The sequence below is a fragment of the Coturnix japonica genome, chromosome 1, assembly GCF_001577835.2.
Source record: "Coturnix japonica isolate 7356 chromosome 1, Coturnix japonica 2.1, whole genome shotgun sequence".
NCBI classification, from domain to species: Eukaryota; Metazoa; Chordata; class Aves; order Galliformes; family Phasianidae; genus Coturnix; species Coturnix japonica.
The window spans coordinates 169,684,872-169,703,436 of NC_029516.1; the positions used below are offsets into that span (position 1 = coordinate 169,684,872).

An 18,565-nucleotide genomic window follows, 5' to 3' on the forward strand; every position below is an offset into this window, starting at 1 on the left:
AAGAATAAACTTGTTACATATGAGAAATGTCATAAAAGGAGAAACTAAGTTCACCACACCAGTATACTACAAGCAGATATTCATCGCATTATACAAGCCATCTATCACACCACTCATAATAATTTATATTTTGAAATTCTCCTTGCTTGTAAGTCAGCAGAAGAACTTGAGCTTAAGCAGCCTCTTACTGAGATATAGTGAGCTACCATTTTACCTTTTCCTAAAATGCATTTATTTCATGCAGTTTAGTGTGAGACTGAAAGCTTTGAAGTGGAAATGTGGTAAGAACTTGCACTCACTTCTAAATATTGTGGTTACTCTCTGTGTTCTTTCATAATTAACTACATCCACAATAATTGTTTTTTTTCCCCCAATTTGCTTTTAATTAAATATGCAAAAGAAATAATTCAGTACAGAGTGAAAAAGACTTCATCCGTAGTCTTTGAAATGTAATACTGCATAACATTTATGATATGCACCATAAAATTAATATATTCATATTTGTATTCCAAATGTTTTGTCCAAATCCCTTACTTCAGAACTCTCAACTGAGATACTTCAAAGAAGACCCCATGATTTTCAGCAAAACCTACTATATGAGATCTGCACCTACTTCAGATCAGGCATGATACAGGACACAGATATCAAATATCTCTTAAGCACAACCACATGCAACTGACTATGTTCAATCATAACCAGATACTGACAGCAACCAAGACATTCTTTAACTGACACATTACCTGAAAACAGTTCAATCGAGTTTTGTGTTTCTTCAGTAAGCGCTCTTCCAAACTCTGTCTCCATTTAAAAATAGTAAGAAGAGATGGCCACTTGAGCTGGTTCGATGCTTGGGTCTTTCCTTTCTGTCCATCCAAAGAGCACCTTTTTTGATAACGTTGGCGCAAAACTTCTTGAGTTGCTGCCTTTACGCTAGGTACACTTCCTCTGTGATTTGTCAAGTTTGAATTACTCACTGCTAGAAAGTTCATTTTCAACACTAGTCTTCCGAAAACTTTATTCTTACTTAAATATAAATACAAAAACAAAAAACAGAACTATAATAACAAAAGAAAAATGTTTTCCTTACAACTCTGTTTTCAAAGTCCTTTTTGTTTCCTATATGCATTAGTATTCTAATACTTCAACTACCCCGTAAAAAGTTACACATGCATAACTTCTACTGAAATTTATATAATCTGATATTCTTATTAGCATAATACTGATTTTGCCATGTATTTGCCACAGATTGGCTGTTTTTGTCTGAACTGCCCAACAGCCTCAGAGCTAATCCAAGCCCATTATTAACAGCTAACTCTCATATATTAGATAGGCTATAAGGTATCTGTACTCAGTTGTGCACTCTGTGCTGTTTCTCTTCTATTGCGCTAGTGTTACTGTTTTCAATTCTAGAGTTGCCAAAAGCGGATCACAGCACCAGTGCAGTCATGCAGCATGAGAAACAACTCTGCTGACACATATTCAATCCGACCAATAGAAACGTAGTAGCCTTGTGAAAAAACTGTGAAAAGCACAGAAAAAAATAAAAAGCTTCCTGTATACAGTTTGCAGAGCCACTTAATTAAATGCCAGAGGGCTATGAATTGTGCTAGATGAGCTCAACTAGGCTTGCTTATTTATTTATTTTTAAAATCAATAGTGCAAGTCTGAGTCCATGCAAGGACACACATCTCTCTCCACACCACAATAGTGCCTGAAGCATAAGCTATAGCTCGCAAAACCTCAATTGTGAAAACACTTCCTGAACTTTCCCTCTCTTCTGCCCCCACAAGCACACTGGAAATGAAAAGAATTGTCTGCAATAGTACATTTGTCATCAATCAGATGTTTTTACTACTATTGCACAGTTATTTTTGATTTGAATATGATTTGAGAGACAAATTTTCATAGAATCATAGAATTGTTTGATTTGGGTGGGACTGTTAAAGGTTATCTAGTAGAACTGCCCTGCAATGAACAGGGACACCACAGCTAAATCAGGCTCAGTCTGGAGCAGAGAAGGCTAAGGGAAAACCTTATCATCCTTTTCAAATCCGCAAAAGGAGGATGTGGTGAAGTGGATGTTGGCCTCTGCTTTCACATAAAAGGATGAGAAAGAATGTCCTTAAGTTGTACCGGGGGAGCTTCAGGTTTGGTATTAGGAAAAATTTCAGAGTGGTTGAGCACTGGAATAGGCTGTCCAGAGAAGTGATGAAGTGACTATCCCTGGAGGTGTTCAAGAAAGATATAGGTGTGGCACTGAACACTGTTTAGAGGATAATATTGATGGTAGGTGGATGGCTGGAGTAGATGTTCTTAGAGGTCTTTTCCAGTCTTTATGATTCTATGATTTTACTTTCTAGTGTCTACTTTTAAAGCCAAACAGCACTAAGATGGTTTGAAGAATCTCCCTTAGTACATAGAAATAGAATAAAATAAAATAAATAAAAAATTCTAATATTAGCTATTTGGAATCAACCCCTCAGATTTTGTACACAAAATTTTGTATATTTGTTTACACAAAAAATTCAAACGTGTATTTTGGAACAAATAAATGGAAGAACCTGATGCAGGCTGCCCAGAGCTGTGTGGGTGTCTCAGCCCTGGAGGCATTCAAATCCAGGTTGAATGAGGCCCTGAGCAGCCTGAGCTAGTGGGTAGCACCCCCCCACACACACCAGAGAGCTGGAGCTCAAAGATCTTTAAAATCCCTTCCAATCTAAGCCACTTTATGATTCTTAATTTCTTATTTTCTTTCTTATTTTCTTAAAATGAAACCGCTGAATATTTTAGTTTAGCACTCTTCCAATGAGAGGATTAACAACAAAGACTTCAAAGAGTTTATAAAAGCACTGGGGAACCAATATCACTTATTTTCAAAAATAGGTGTCACCATTTAAATTCATAATTATCTGGAAAGCCAGCAGACAGCGATGCTCAGTACACCTAACTCCATATATACAATATTCATATGAAAACAGTCAAATTACTTTTGATTAAACATCCTTAAAAGCTTCCCTGGCAATGGCTCAGTCAATGTATATGTATCATAACAACACAGATATCACGCTTAAAAAGAAAATAATAAAAAAATATAAAAAGACATTTCAAGATAATCCCAGTTGTGAGGTGCATTTGGAGATGATGGCAGAACACAAGAGAACAATTCCCCGTTCTGCAGGTTTTGGTGCACAACACTGAAAAAGCTGCAGATAAGATTGTACATCAAAGTGTTTGCTACAGCATGCTAAGAACATAAAATAAAGGATCTGGGATGGAATTCAGCTGCCTGTGTGAATGAGTCCAATAACAGTTTAGATGCCTCAGGGCATCCTGCCAGTACTACGGTCATCATTCCAGAAAAGCTTGGATTTTTTGAAAATCCTGTGTCATAGTTGCTACCTCATGCAGATGTCTCACATTCTCTCAGGTATCTAAAATGCACAAGAGATTGATGTCTGAACACCTAAATCCTGCCAATTATATTTCACCACCTCTGAAGCAGTTTGTCTGCTCTTGTTTTACAACCACAGAATAGTGTTCAGGACATTCATTTGCCCAGAAGGTTTAGCAAAAAGAACTGACTTATTCCTTAGTGAGCTTCTGAGTCCCTGCTGAAGCAGAATGTGCAGGAATCACTTTTATGCAGGTTAATGTCACCAGAAATGTGACACCAAGTGAAATGAAAATAACCAAGGACAAAGAAGAGATGAGGGGGAAGGATGGAAAAACTCTTCTGTCTAATGAGAAAAGTAATAAATTCAACTTTTAATTCTAACTGGAAAACAGTTTGTACAAGATTTTAATGAATACTTGAAGATAAAATAAATGTAGACAAAGTCCAGCTAGGTTTAATATGCTAATATCTATCTAATGTAGGAGAAAATCAATAAAAAGAGAGCATGAATTGGAAGGACAGAGATATATGAAACATAAAATGCTAACCATCATCATTCCTTACTTTTCCAAGAAAAAAAGACAAACAAACACATTGAGAGAAAGGCAGAAGAGCCTCTGGTAACAGGGTAGATGTGGATGCTCTTGGGATTTATCCCCTTGCTCTCCCTTCCTTAGACCCCAGGCAGAAATTCCTGTCTGCGCTTTTTAGGCCCTGCCCTTCTGCTTCCGTAGGACTCAAGATAACATTTTCCGAAGTCAGTAAAATTTCCGAAATCTTGATCATATTTTTCAAAATTTCTTCAGATCATCTGTATAACTCACAGACTTTTATCACAGTTTCACCCAACATTTTCCATTGTCATCAATTGTAGCCAAGATGACAATCAAGTAACCCCAACTCAATCTTAATTTACTGAAATCACATTTGGATGCAATACTTCCTCTCCGACCATGACAGAATTAACATCCTTTTGCAGACTACATCTATATCCCTAAGGAAGATAATAACACAACTATTCTTAAAAATGGTTCGCATTTACTAATTACCTTTCTCTTAACATATATTAATAATAATCTGTATTTGAGATCATTGCCTGAATATTCAACTAGAACCACTATTGGCGTTAGTTTGTGATAGTATTCATTCTCTGTCTGTAGAGATGACTGGTTAATAAAGGAGAAAAGTGGAGGAAAAAAAGGGAAAAAAGGAGCCAACAGATCAACTAATCCATTGATTAAATGAATTTTGGACAAAGTTACATGCATATTTTTACACCTGACAGAAACATACATGCTGCTTCATATTAATAGATTCCTCCAACAATTAAAGAGCTTAGCAAGAATCCTTTATTCCCATTAATAATAACATTGAAGAAAACCTGGAACAATAGCAATTTGATGCTATAAGCCAGACTCTATCCCTTAGATACCTCAAAACATCTGTAGATTACATATCAAAGAAGTATAAAGAGCAACATAACGAGTGGTCTTTCTCAACTGCTATTTTAAGGGCTACTAACTGAGTAACATAAAATTAAGACTCTGCTCTTATACAATATCTACATTTTTCATCCTCCAGTGACAGAAAAAAATTTTCTTCTTTTCTATTCTTTTTTTCCCCTCTTACCCATAATTCTATGCTCTATAAGCCACTTGCTGGCTGATACACTTACTGATTTTTATTTTGTGTCAGAATTCATGTATCACCATGGTAATGAAATGAAAATGCTCAGTAGATAAGGCACTTTGAAGGCTACTCCAACCTTGAGTCATCCTTACACTTCTTCAGAAAGCAGACAGAAATTATTCTGATATTATCAGTACCCAAGCTGGGATTTCATGACCTCCTGAACACTACAACTTAAATGAAGATCTCTGTAGAGAACATAGGGGTTTTCAAAGGCACATTTCTCTCTCTAGATCATGACTGATGACCTCATCCCCAGAATATTTTAATTACATGAGTATCTAAGTGCATTATATTAGTCTTCAGAATTTTTTATAGTGCTCACTGTCATGATTAAGCATCTGTATTACAATATAGCTTAAATAATCCATCTATATCTAACTCACAAATTATTCATAACCTAAGAGTTTTTATTCTTGACAATTCTTTTGTTTGTAATGGTTCAAAATGTTTAAAAAGGTACTGAAGCAGACAGTTTTACCCTTTGGAATAATTTCCCCAAACACTTTTTATTGGAATCAACATAAGCAGCTGTGAAATATAATCAACACCATTTTGGTAGCTGACATTTTGGTGCTTTATGAAATCAGAATATTAACACATTGCTCTTCATGTCAAATCACACTTCAAAGTTCCTTTGATTTCCTAAGTACATCAATCTCCTAACAAAGTAATCCTACATAGACCTTTGAATTTGAACTGAAATGCCAACTCAGTATTCAGATCTTGTGTCTCCTGCCTTACCCCTTTCACTTGTTTACAAGAGACTATGGTTAATATGGTACAATTCTTTTTCTCATTTTCTGTACTGAGCAACCTATGTCCTTCTAGTGATTAGTTTTCAAGTATATTCACGTGTATACATTAAGACAGAAAAAGTAAGAAGTGGGAAGGAATTTCCAGTTCCTTTACGCCCCACTGCTGCTGGAGGAGTAAAACAGAACGTACAGGAGCCCTAATGTTAACAGACTAGCTTCACAAAAGCAGGATGATGCTAATTATCATAATAGGTATATTTTTGAACCACGTTATTTAATTAAAAAACAAAACAAAACAAAAAACAAACCAACACACTATAAGTCACAATTAAAAACAACAACAACAAAAAAACAAACAACACACTATTTTCTGACAAAGAAAATGGATAGAAGAAGAACTAGAATCAAATATGTTTGCTCTGAAATACCTATAAGCCTGTGTTAATAGAATATACAATAATCTTTCACTGAAAAAAAAGTTTACTGTAGCTTGATACGAGGAATCATAAAATGATAAACAAAAAGGTCTAGAGAAGGAAATAATAACTTCTTTCCAAAATTATTATATATATTTTTTGTATTTCCATTATAGAAGTAGTAAACTCCCTTCAGCCTCGGGACTTTGAGGCACAGAAAAATTTTAAATATATCTATATTCTACTTTTATGAAAATAGCCTGTAATATAGATAGTCCTTCCTTTGCAGCAGCACCTGGCTCCTGTAAAGCTGCTTGGCAGACATCAGCTGCAGTTGTAATACTAGAACATTCTGAGCCACATCTTTCCTCTAGGATAAACATTTAAAATGACAGTGTCAAGAAGGTACCAGAAGCTGTCACCTTAGTGCTGAAGGGGAAAACAGTCATTAAATTTCCCTGGCCAATAAATAACCACAGAATGGCTTGGGTTGAAATGGGCCCTAAAGAATAACAAGCTCCAAACCCCTGCTGTGGGCTGGTTGCCCCCCACCAGCTGAGGCTGCCCAGGGCCCATCCAACCTGGCCTTGTGCACCTCCAGGGATGAGACTTCTCTGGGCAGCTGTGCCATGGCCTCTCTTGGGGAAAATTTTTCTCCAACATTTAATCTAAATCTCTCCTGTTTTGGCTGAAAGCTGTTCCCCCTTGTCCTATAAAATAAAAAGTCAGAACATACAAGAGAGGCTGTAAATGACTAAGCAGGGTCCATGCAGCTATCTCAAATGGAACGAGCCTTAATAAAAATTTGTCCTTTAGTCTTTCAGGAGAATTATAGATTAAAATCTTATTAGTATGTTAGTCAGAATTGCAGAGGCATTTGTACAATGGAACAGCTGCATTTTTTGCTCTGAGCTTCACTACTGTTTTACTCGATAAATGGTAGCTTCACACTTTATTTTCTTAGGTTGAAAAATATGTGAACATGTGCTGGGCTTTCTATTAGCTTTTGGTCCCCACAACTTTATTCCTTTTCTGAAAATACAAAAATATCAAAGATTTTTTTTCAAGCTTTGAATTTCTGAACATCTCTAGTATCACAAATTAGTTTACCATGCAAGAATGGAAAAGTCCCTCTAAAATCTCAACCTTACATATAAAGCATTAGTGGAATAATTTGCACTAGAACCAGGAGGTGTGACACATCTAGATCTCTCCACATCAACTTCATATTATTACCATGTCAATAAAATTTTATCATCACTCCAGGTGGAGCCATGAACTGTACAGAAAATTCACTAGGAAAGCAAAAAAACCCACTGTAATAACATGATGAACAATGATTTAAAATGTGACATTTACGGCTGAATATCAATAGTCAGACTGCCATTGTCAGCTTCAATTAATACTGAAGTCAGAGCCATTACCCTGAGAGAATTTTGCTCTGAACCATAGCTGGGATTTTTACCCAACCATTCATATAAAATGCAAACAGTTTTTCACATCTGAATCCTCTCTCTTTTATTCTCATTTGACACTTCAGAGAAGACAGCAGCTGAAACCAAGCTTGCAGACATACCACAATAAACAATTTCTAACTTCAAGAAAGTGAACAGTAAAAATATCCATATGTACATGAAAAAGAGAAGAAAAATGTGAGATAACTTGCAAAAGCAGGTCAATGACAGAATTTGGGAATAGTGTCTCAGTCTCTTGGCTTCCAATGCAATTCTCCATTAGTGACCAAGGTGACCTTGCAAGGCTAGAATTAAGGCTTTCAATTATAACAGTCTTGTCTGAACTGATGAATATGCTCAACTACACAGCGTGAAATATTTTGTCTACCAAGAGGCAATTGCGATTTTTTCTTTCCTCATTTGGGAAGCACTCAGCTTTAATACAAGCATGATTTCTTTTTTTTCCCAAGGAGAAATGCTAGAGCAGCTCTCATAGTAACATTTGGCCTTCACTGCTAGGTATTCCAAAAGATCAGTGCAGCTGTCCTTGTCCTCTGAGAGCTCACAGAGCTCCACAAGGATGAAAATCTCTCAGCGTACAGAGGGAAAAGTTCTACATTTCTGAAAGATGAACAAAGTGTTCCTTCGTGGTTCTTTATATTAAGGTCCTTTAATCATATAACCACATCCTCCTTCCTTGAAAAAGGAGGAAAATGCATTCACTAGATCTGCAATGAGATCATCAAGGAAGGTGACAAGTGATTCCAAAACTAATTGTACATTCTGTGTTGCAGTGTCAGTTTGAGGCCATATTACTGTTCACCTTAGCAGTATTGACACTCTCTGACAGGATGAGAAAACATGAACATTTTTTATGTAATCTCTGATGTAAACATTACACAGCTATATAAAGTTAGAAAGAGAATTCATTAGCCTGTGGGATGTGGAATTCAAAGTCAAATAATAAAAATCTAAGTAGATCATATTCACAGAAATGACAGGTTTTCCATGACATTCATATAATGAAGTACTTTTATGCCAGAACGGGCTGTTTTTACAGCCTGTCCCAGAGCACCCACAGACAGCACATCTGTGCTGCAGTAATTGGGGCTCCTGCTAGAAGAGAGTTGAGAGATCAAGTAAATGATAGAAACTTTATTTTTCTCTTCTTTTATTGGTAGCAACTGTTAAGATTAAGCAAACTAAGGGGAAGGTGGTAACTGTAAGAAAGAGCTTTAAAGAAAAACTCCAGGTTTGTACAAATGTGCACTTGACTTTTATGAAAGGTTGTTTTTATGGATGTGCATTCAAGTGTGAACCATAGAGTAGAACTCCAGAGTAGGTGTACCTGTATGAAGAGGTCATATTATATAAAACAGTAGGAACATTTATCCTGTTAAGTATTCTCTGTGATCTCGTACCAAATTATTCCAGGAACTGCAAGCATCAGCATTCTTGCAGTAGTTTGAGGGTTGGTTTTTTGTTTTTTTTTTCTTCTTTCCCTGTCAGTGTAGGAAATTTAACAAACAAACTAAAGTTAATTTTCTAAACATCTTTACATACTTCATATTCTACAAGGTGGGCAAACAGAAAATGTCTGCACCTAATTGTTACATCATAGACACAACAAAAAATCCCAAAGAAGGTATTTTGCACAAATTTGAGCCCTATCCACATAATAAAAAATGGGGGAAAAAAAAAAAATAAATCCTCACCTTTGTAAATGACATCAGCTACACAGTGAAACCAAGGAGAAACATAACTAACAAGGAACACTGAATAATTCAAGACATCTTTCGTACATCACCGCAAGGTTCACAGATCAGCAAGGGGAACGCCTCAATTATGGATATGCTTTCCCCTTCAGGGAACAGTGAAAGTTAACTTTCACTATTAGCTCACCAGAATATTAATTTAATAAATTTATTTTAATAGCACTTAATACAAATCCTCAGGTACAAACAGGAACAGAGAAAAAAAGGCAAGGTGAGGGGTAGGTTCTCAAAGACACTGGAGGCTGTCTTGCCACAGCTGAAGGAGGTGAATTTTCTTCACAAGGTTATTGGGAAATGTGGAGACAGTACGTACTGTTAGAATTACAACAAATTTTTCTTCATGAAAATTAGTACATCAAAGGGAAAGCAAAAATTAGAAAAGGCTATAATACACCTATTGCACGATTGCAGAATGGTTAATGTTGAAAGGCATCCAAGGGTTCACCAGATCCAACTTCAGCATCAGCAGGGATACCCAGCACCATGACTGAGCAGGCTTTGGAGATCACCAAAAAGAAGAAGCGTTTCATAGCATCATAGAATTATTAAGGTTGTAATTAACTTAGAGACCTCTAAGATAGCTAGTCCAACCATCCACCAACCACCAATATTGCCCACTAAATCATGTCCCTTAGTACAGTATTTAAATGTTTCTTGAATACTTCCAGGGACGGTGACTCCACTGCTTCCCTGAGCAGTCTGATCCAATGCATTATCCCTCCTTCTGAGCAGAAATTTGTTCTACTGTCCAACCTGAACCTCCACTGGCACAATTCCAGGCCATTCCCACTTATCCTGTTACAGTTACCTGGGAGAAGAGACCAGCTCCCCAATTCACCACAACCTCTTTTCAGGAAGTTATAGAGGTAAGGTCTCCCTGGAGCTTCCTCTTCTCCAGACGGAGACTTGTGCTCACAGTTTTGTTGCCCTTCTCTAGACATATTCCCGGGCCTCTATATTTTCTTGCAGTGAGGGGCCCAAAACTGAACACTGTACTCCAGATGCAGCCTCACCAGAGCTGAGTACAGAAGGGCTATCAATCCCCTGGTCCTGCTGGCAATGCTGATTCTGATACAACCCAAGACGCCATTGGTCTTCTTGGCTACACACTGGCACACTAATGGCTCATGTTCTGCCAGCTGTCAGCTGACACCCCCTTACTTCTGCACAGTCCTTTACTTCTGCACAGTCATCCAGCCACTCTGCCCCAAGCCTGTAGCATTGCCTGGGGTTATTGTGGCCAAAATGCAGCACCCAGCACTTGGTCTTGTTGAATTTATCCCATTGGCCTTAGCCCAGCGATCCAACCTGTCCAGATCCCTCTGTAGGACATTTCTACTCTCAGGCAGATCAACACTCACCCCCCTCTTCAGACTCCATGGTTGACAGAAAAGTGTCTGCCAGCAGGCCAAAAGAGACTCTGGCGATATCTCAGTGATCAAGATGGTGTTTTACCATCTAAACAGCTTACCACACGTTCACTACCTTAAGCATTTGAATAAACTTTTTATTTTCCCCTTCTGGAAAATATAGGTTATCAGTTGACTGAATCTAATTTGAAGGATGCAAAATTAAACTGTTTTTCTAGATGCCATAATGTGAGTACTTTATAAAAACATTTTCAATGTCTTTCTCTTTTTTATTCTTCTATCTAACAATGAGATATAGGCACTAGAAAAAGAACCAAGAACTCTAAACTAAAGCAATCTACAGATTAACAACAATTCTAATATATTCAGCACAGTAATTTTAATGACTTCTGCTTTCAGCTTTTATATCTTCCACATAAGTACAGTATGGATCAAGTTAGAGATACAATTTCATATGCTACCTCCCACTATTGCACTCTTAATAATTTAGTATGTTTATACTTCAGGAAGAAACAGCAAAAATTACACTTCTTCATATTCTATATTCATCTCTGCAATTTCCATATTTGTTCAATTATCTTTCATACAGTATGTGCTCTGTTAACAAGTCCAGCCTTATGCTAAAACTTTCACCTCCATTCTGTATGCCCACATAATTGTTTTCAAGATCTTTAAGATTGCAGTGTGTACTTTGAGCTTTCTTGTCAGTTATTAACAACCCAGAGATCTTGAATTCAGTAACTGACTTGTAACAGGACAAATGCATAATAGAGCAGAATTAAGGATTTTCTCTTATAAAAACACAGCTGTTGGTTCTATGGAACATTCAAGAATTTGAGATCTAATACTGACTTAAGCTCTGTATGCATTAAAGTATTACTTTTAATTTATAATCGCATTATAGTTTTTAAATATATACATGTTTTAAATAAACTCATTTAAGCTTTCATTGTGTTTTGAGATGCATTGTTATCAGACATATTAAGGAAATAATCTCTATGCAAATTACTCTGTGATTGTGGAACACATAATATTTGATCTTTTACATAAACATTATTCAGAAAAACAGTGTTGTTAGATGTATCATGCAAGCCAGCTAAGTAGGTTTCAGCTCACCAGTGAATCACTTGGTTTTGTGAAAGTGTGATCTGGAATAGGTCTTTGTTGATTACCTGATTATAAATTGTATTAAAATCTGATATCTGCTATCTATGATGATTTAACTCTGGGCACGCTGTAATTTCATATGTATATATTCTAAAGCTGTAGAATAAAAGATGGATAAAAACTGATGAGCGTAGAACAAGAGGGGAAAAGAAACCCTGTTGATGTGCCATTTTATTTTGCAAGCAAGTAAAAAAACAACAGCAACCTCTGACATAAAAGTAGAGTGCTATATAGGCAACCTAGAATTTGTATTCCTATTTTATGTTCTCTCAAGACAAAAAAAGAAAATGAAATAAAAAAGAAAGAAGAGCTGATTCCAAAACCTTTGACAGAAATGGAATATAGGAATTAATATTAATCAGTTGTTTTGGTATTAGCAAGCCTGCTATTTGTGCTGTCTTTTGTGATATGCATATAAGGTCTCCAGGGAGCTGCTGTATATTATCTGCCCAGGAAATGACTCTTAGAGAGGCATGTGCCTGCCTACAAATGATTAAGGTATATCACACGTGTGAATGAGCAGCTAAATTCTGACAGATACAATTAAAATCAATAGTTCAGTCAATTACAGCAGGCTAAGATGTGAAATAAATTCTGCATTTAACACAGGCACCTCACTCACTACTAATTATGATTCCTATTTCTGAACTGTTGAAGAAGCACTGAATACAGTCACTGAGGTTGACAACGCTAAAATTTGAAAATATATATTTTTCTTAATTTATATACTGTAAATACTACAGGAAATGCAGCATCATACTCAATATGTCTGTGTGCACTTTCTGCTACTGTAAACTAGGAAGTTCAGGTTGGATTTTAGGAAACATTTCATCTCAGAAACAGTGGTGAGGCACTGGCACAGGCTGCATAGGTGAAGTCAACATCTCTGGAGGTGTTCATGAAAAGCGGAGATGTGGCACTGAGGGACATGGTTTAGTGAGCATGGGATGGAATTAAACTTGGACTAAATCATCTTAGAGGTCTTTTCTAACATTAACAATTCTATTTTTCTATTGAGTTTTTAACTTTGTCAACCACTTCCTGGCTTTCCTTGCAATATGCAGTGGGAAAACTACAGACATAAAGCTTGTTCCCCAGGAAGTCCAGAATTCACAAAATTGTTCCCATTATTCACCGCAAAGATCTACTACCGCATGCATGCTAGGAACAGTCATACTAAAACGAAGGCTTTATGGATGGTTTCAGGAAGGAAACATTCATTAAAGGTGGAAGTTAATCCAGCAAGTATTATGCCAAGTGCCACAGAGGAGCACAGTGTTCCCTATAGAAGTCTCATCTTTGTGAGGGAGGAACAGAAAAGATATTAGAGGAGTAGATGTGTAGAGGAGGACCTGGACTGATTGCAGTTAATTTTAATTGCCTACAACAGGAGCCAAGTCAACTTTGTCTCCCCATATGGTGCATAATGCATTTCCAGAGAGCAGCTCAGCATGTGTAAAACATGGATCATACCTCACTGTACCCTTCTCCATTGATCACAGGGAAGCAATGTGACTGTGCTACTATCTCAAGTCTGGGTGAAGTGAATCCAGGCCCAAGGCTATGCGACCATCCATGGCTACACCAGACTTATCAAAACAGTGCACGTGTGCAACATTTTTCTGCTATGACAATGGAATCATTAAACATGACGGGTTCAATAAGTATAAAGCATGGGTATTTATGACATGAAGGTATTTTTAACCTCAAACACAATTCATTTGTCATCACCTATATACCCACAGTCATACAGCCATCCAACTGACCATGAGGAGCCCCAGCACAAAATGACAGACAGAAGGATAATGTGGAGCATGTGCATCTCATGAAGATTTGATTATACAGATCATATAGGAATATACACGTATGTAATAATTTAGTGCAACTAATATTGTCAGATATCCTTAGTGCTTTTTGCCTAACTTGCTTTTGGCACAGAATAAGATTTTTAGCATTGGCCATTTCATATTGACGAGTCCTTAAAACGTTGCATGCTGACAATTTCTCAGATTGAATTCACTAAGAATGGTAAGTCTCATACTATGTGTAGCTTTTATTTGTTTTCCCCTAAAGATGTCATTTAAAAACCTGAATTTAACAATAAATTTGAAGAAGAGAGAACGTGAATGAGATCTGGATATTTATCTTGATATATATACATGTTATTTAAGTCTGACTTTTCTTGTTAGCTGTCCATGTCATAGTAGTCCCTGCTAAATAGTAATATTGTATCAAATGTCTTGTTTACATTTTATTTTGTCTTGTTTACAAATCCAGATTTATTCTGTCCCACTAATTTAAGTTCTATCAAAATACTTTTATTGATTATATAATTACATATATTGAAATTGAATGGAATATATACTACTGTAATGTATAATAGGATGACAGAAATACATTAGGTTGTTGGGGGTTTTGTGTGTGGTTTTTTGTTTTTACATTTATGTAAAGTTTTGAGCATTCTGGACAGAAGACATCCTAAATGACTGACAAACTACCTATCATCAGTGCTGCAAAAACAAAGATGAAATTTGAATGGTGGCAGTACAAACTCATCTTCTTACTTTCCACTTCTGGATCATCTCATGGATTTTTGTTTATATTTTTACTTTTTAACCTCCATACATTAGTTTATATAAAATATGCCTAAACATTAAAGAGAGCTATTCTTAATGCATGCTATCTTAAACATATTTGAAGTACTACATGATCGTTGAAAAAAAAAGAAACAACTTCAGCATTCAGCTTAACTGTGTATTTATAGTAATCTGTGCTTCTGATTTGGTATTGGTAATAATGCTCCTTTTATTAGCAATTAAGAAAAACAGCTTGATAGCAGGACTTCCTTATTGAACCTCCTTTAATCACAATAAGATGGCAATATTCATTGTATTCATAGTCTGTTTCAAGATCCTTCTTTTATCAAGGCTGTATGTAGATTGTTCTATTATCTGCATAAATAAAATCCCTGCTATGCATAATAAGCACCATGTTTTTAAGACAAAATAAATAAATAAATAAAATAAATGTTTAGGACAACCTCAGTAAATTTCTACAGTAATTCAATAAAAAAAAATTGCTATGCACCATGGAGGGAGAGACACAGAGATAATTAGGAAAATATACAGAAAGGTTCATGCACTCACATAGCACTCAAACAATGTCTATAGAGTGGGTTAGCGCTGCACAAGGACTCAAACTAAAAGTTGCAACCACACATTTCAGCTCATTTTCCAAACACAACACAGCTATTCAGTCTCACTTAGCTTGTTCTGCTTCAGTAGGAATTGAATCTTTTGGTTCTCACTTCTGTAATGCAAAGAATTTTGTAAAAGACACAAGTGTCTTCCTGAAAAATCTTTACTTCTGTGTTTCTGTATAATATTATAAAAAACAAATGCTCAAGACTTTTCTCAATTTTAAAAGTATAAGCTAAGGCTGTTATGGGAAAGTTATTACCCCAGTCGCCTAAGATCAGAACTGGGAGACTGAGTAGGATGATCAAATTGTTACTGAAGAAAATACAGCTAGGCGGTTATTATTCTACATGCAACAATGCAGAAACTTAGAATGACAAAATCCTCTTCTTCTTCAGACTGAACAATCCCAGTTCCCTCAGCCACTCCCCATAAGAATTGTGCTCCAGACTCCTCATAGCTTTGTTGTCCTCTTCTGGACATGTTCCAGGGCCTCAATGTCTTTCTTGTAGTGAGAGGTCCAGAACTAAACACAGTACTCGAGGAGCAGTCTCACCAGTGCTGAGTACAGGGGAAGTTATTAATCCCTCTGCACATGTTGATAACATGTTGTTACCCAAAAGACAACTGAAATAACTTCTAAATTCATATGTTGTACACAGAAGTCTTGTTAACAGGCAACACTGGATCCAGCAAGTATCAAGCGCAGCAGATTTGGACTGCTTTGTCCTTATCAACTGACTCCATTCATTGGCCTGTAAAAGCGTGCACTATTCTGCTACTTGCTTACATGGCACCCTGCTACTCCACTCAGCTGGCTCAGGAGCAAACCCATCTGTCAAATGACAAAAAAAAAAGTGTATGTTTGTTCCAAGACAAAATGAAGCAGAGTTTTGTGAATTGCAAAGCATCTCACAGCAACTGCGGCATGATGTTGTTCAACAATGCTTCCAACAACTGAGCAGGAGCTTGAATAAAATAAATTAATTTCAAAACATTAAAAATATTGTTTTTAATATTTTAAATGTTTTGAATTTAATAATGACAATAAAAATAAATCAAAACTATTATCAGGAGATATTTTCTAATAGGAAAGTGGTTTGATGAAGATGTTTGCAAATCAGAGTGTGGAGCTAGCTAAAACACAAGGCAGTTTACAATCATTATTACTTAGCTTACTAAGCACCTTGCAATTCTATTAAATGTTCATGCTGAAAGTGTAGCTACTGTTTTAATCACTTAGTCTCCAGTGATAAATAAGCTGTAAAATAACTGACCATCAATGATCTACCCCCAAGCTAGCAACCTCCTGTGACAAAAGAATGCCAGCATCTCTTACAAGAAATGCTCAGGGTTGTGCTTTTCCAAAGGTCTACTGTGTACTTTAATACTGTGTACTTTAATAGCCCAGCCTAAATGAATAGTTACCTATCCAGGCACAACTTTTGGGACAGGCTCAGCTCAAAGCTCACATTATGGATTCATAAGATGACCACTTATTCTCTCTGACACACGTTTCATTAAATGATGAGTAAATCTAGCCCAATGCACTTGACAAATCTATTCGGAAAATCAAGGGCAAAGGGGACCCATCAAGAAAATCACATAACTACTGAAAATTCCTTCACTAACTGGGGATTCAGATTCTGTAATATGTGATTAAGTACTATTTAATTGTAGGGGTTTTGTTGTTTTTTTTTGTTTGTTTGTTTGTTTGTTTTGTTTTTTTCTTAAATATCTAACTTATGAAAATGAATTATCATTTTTTGTACTTTTACAGAAGTACATTTTTCTCCTTGGGAATACTTGGGCAAACAAGCATTTTTAGTGAAACAAAAAAAAAAAAGTATACTGATGTCAGATTTAAAAAAAAAAAAAAAAAGAAGAAGAAGAAGAAGAAGAAACCAAAGAAGAAATCACTCTAAGGAAAAAACTGCCAGGTTCTTTATCTGAAATTGGTTGTGGTGCATCTACAAACCAGCATCACACTGTGCACTCTCAGCATCTTACTTTGTTCTGACTTTCATCCCATGTGGCTCCCAGGTCAGGAGTTATGACCCCTTCATTTTGCTGATCTTTTGCTCAGGTTACTACTCATCTTCTACATTATAATTCTAAGGGGATTTACAGAGTATCTTCTTTATTCATAGCTTACTCTTATTCATGCATTTCTTTTCCACCATATTGATTTCCAGTTTCCCTTAGTGACTGCCTGCCTTTCCCACTTCTATGGTTCATTCATGCTCCAGCATTCTTACTGTTCCTTACCTCTTTCTTTATAATCTCCCTGGTACGTTTTGCCCTTTCCTGTTCTTTTAGTACACCAAACTATGTGTGTCTTTTTCTTACATTCTAATCAATTTAACTGCATTTGGCTGGCATGATACCATAACTGAACTCAGTATTCCTATTCCTATCTCCAGGCTTTCAATTTACTTATTTTAATTTAGCTTTCACAGTAGTTGGGAATATTAACTGTAAACAAAATGTTTCACCATGAAACCTACTTTCCACAATCTAAACACATTTTTTTTCCAAAACAGGGAGACTAGTTAGTAAATCTGAGGTCATACTTTACATCTCTGAAATAAATGCCTTCTTATGCTGAAGAAGGAAAATCTGTGAGCCAAACTCCACATCTAAATAAGCAATCAAGTGAATTTGATTCTCTGTTCTCTTTTTCTCTCTTGACAGCTCCTCATTCAATTCCAGCTCTCTGCCATCTTTAATCCCAGAAAGATAATAAATTAGATCGTGAGTGGATTTTCTCATCACTGATTACTAATGACATGTCATTTTATTTCATGTCACACATTTGAACTCCTCAGACCCAGCAGCCTGTTGGACACTGGTGCCTACACTATGAAGCCAAAAAGCATCCAATTCAGTCTGTTACATGAAATCAAGTCATAAAGATGGAGGCAACTGGTTTAAGTTGTTTCCAAAGTTTTGAGTAAAGTCAGAATTTGACTATTTGTGCTAATTCATTAATCAATGGAAACATTACCAAATCTGTGTGTGACATTGATATGTCAGAGTGGATGTTTTCATTAGCACAGATGTGTGGAAGGAGGGATGAACTGGACAAACAAGCTACAGTCAAGCACCTGCAAAGCATCTTCATGGTCCTTCTTCCAACATACAGGATCAAGTAAGAAACTTGGATTTTCAACATCTGGACTAGAACAGAAACAATGTAACTATGGGCCTACTAGCCCCATTAATTCTCTTGCAACCCAGAATCAACAATACTAATCATAACTTCTACAACTATAAATTTTCTTGTTTCTAACCAGTCCTTTGTAAAGAAAGGAAGGGAGGAAGGGGGGAAGGGGGGAAGGGAGG

At 36.4% G+C, this 18,565-nt stretch overlaps 1 protein-coding gene across 25 annotated transcripts in view; it reads right to left on the bottom strand.

Annotated features, from left to right (window-relative positions):
- Positions 1-18,565, bottom strand: part of DLG2 (discs large MAGUK scaffold protein 2) — a 964,547-nt gene that overhangs the window by 445,904 nt on the left and 500,078 nt on the right. The window lies entirely within an intron of this gene.